This window comes from Octopus bimaculoides, chromosome 1, assembly GCF_001194135.2.
Source record: "Octopus bimaculoides isolate UCB-OBI-ISO-001 chromosome 1, ASM119413v2, whole genome shotgun sequence".
Classification (NCBI taxonomy): Eukaryota; Metazoa; Mollusca; class Cephalopoda; order Octopoda; family Octopodidae; genus Octopus; species Octopus bimaculoides.
In genome coordinates, this window is record NC_068981.1 from 1,763,936 (window position 1) to 1,766,153 (window position 2,218).

At 38.0% G+C, this 2,218-nt stretch overlaps 1 protein-coding gene across 1 annotated transcript in view; it reads left to right on the top strand.

Moving 5' to 3' along the window:
* The window catches only part of LOC106872663 (iroquois-class homeodomain protein IRX-6), a 235,715-nt gene that overhangs the window by 186,100 nt on the left and 47,397 nt on the right, over positions 1–2,218 (top strand). The gene's annotated exons all lie outside the window — the stretch shown is intronic.

Here is a 2,218-nt window from a genome sequence, read left to right on the forward strand (position 1 = left end):
TATATATATATATATATATATATATATATATATATGTGTGTGTGTGTGTGTGTGTATGTATATACGACGGGCTTCTTTCAATTTCCGTCCCCCAAATCCGCTCATAAAGCCTTCGTCGGCCCGAGGCTATAGTAGAAGACACTTACCCAAGGTGCCACACAGAAGAACTGAACCCAGACCCATATGGTTCGGAAGCAAGCTTCTTACCACACTGCCACGCCTGCGCCGCTTCAGTTATTATTTTCCTTCTTTTCATTAAGGTCATCGAAATTCTCTTTTAATTCTAGAACGATTATCTTTTGCGCAAGACAAGTGTTTCCAAAGAAGTCGTAATCTTTTACACTTTGGTTTGTTTCAGTCATTAGACAGCGGCCACGCTGAATCATTGCCTTGAAGGACTTAGTCGAACAAATCAAACAATCTGTGCAGCTTCAGGTGACGTGCTAGCAGAATCGTTACCACGCCGGACAAAATGTTTGACGGCATTTCGTCCGTCTTCACGTTCTGAGTTCAAATATTACCGAGGTCGACTTTGCCTTTCATCCTTTCGGAATCGATAAAATAACTACCAACTGAAAATATAATCGATTTGCCCCTCCCCTCGAAGTTACAAACGCAGACACACAAACATATACACACAAACATATACACACAAACATATACACACACATACATATATATATACATATATACGACGGCGGCGAGCTGGCAGAAACGTTAGCGCGCCGGGTGAAAAGCTTAGCGGTATTTCGTCTGCCGTTACTTTCTGAGTTCAAATTCCGCCGAGGTCGACTTTGCCTTTCATCCTTTCGGGGTCGATAAATAAAGTACCAGTTACGCACTGGAGTTGATGTAATCGACTTAATCCCTTTGTCTGTCCTTGTTTGTCCCCTCTGTGTTTAGCCCCTTGTGGGCAATAAAGAAATATACATATATACGATGGGCTTCTTTTCAGTTTCCGTCTTACAAGGCTTTGGTCGGCTCGATGCTATAGTAGAAGATACTTGTCTAAGGTGCCATGCAGTGGGACTGAACCCGGAACCATGTGGTTGATAAGCAAGCTACTTACCACACAGTCACTCCTGCGCCTATATGTATGTATGTATGTATGCGTGTATGTATGTCCTTGTGTCTGTGTTTGCCCCCATCATCTTTGACAACCGGTGTTAGTGCGTTTACATCCGCTGTAACTTAGTGCTTCGACAAAAGAGACAGATAGACTAAGTACTAAGCTCAAAAAAATAAGTCCTGGAGACGCTAAAACCCTTAAAGGCAGTGCTCCAGCATAGCCGCAGTCAAACGACTGAAACAAGTAAAATAAATCTATTTTTTATGTTGCCGCAGCCATTTTTTTTCACCAGTAATTTTATATATTTTTGAAATTCTTTTCCCTTTTTATCAGCGTTTGTCAGGAAATCGAAACACTTCGAAACTGAGTGAAATCCTCAGCTTTTAGGACATTCTTTTTGTTCTTTTATGTAAAGAAAATTTTATTTAAGCAGTATGTAGTTAATAAATGATTTACCGACGCAGCTGATGTTGTAAAATCTGTATTAAGTAAACATCATTGTTTCGATTAAAATGGCGCCGACATATTTATTAAAAACATTTATTAACAGGTTAGACATATTAACAGAAGACGAAGTTTTATGTAAATGGTTTTTGCAGTCAAACATATTGATAGAATAGCCAACTTTGTAGCTTTGCGGCTGTTCTACTTGCAGGAAGATATAAGGTAACTAAAATGTTGAGACTGTGGACAACCAGCACAGATGAGATAGTAGGATTCAAGCTGACGAGATTGGTTGAGAAACGTAGGTGGGGAGAACATATATATATATATATATGTATATATATATATATATATAGATAGAAGAAAATGTATATATATATATATGTGTGTGTGTGTATAAATATATGTGTGTATGTATGTAAACATATATGCATGTATACACATATATACACGCACATATATACACACATTAATGCGCGTGTATATATATATATATATATAACTGAAGTATTAAAATTAATCAAAGAACATACTAAGTATGTCTACCTGCTGGAAATAACACTCAAAAGTTTTATTTAAATGGCCAAAATACACTGATGATAACTACGAAAATATGTCCTGGGGTCGATTTGCTCGACTAAAGGCGGTGCCCTGTCTTCGTCTGACTCTTTCTCCTTGTTCCGTTGTTTCTTTTCAACCTTATAT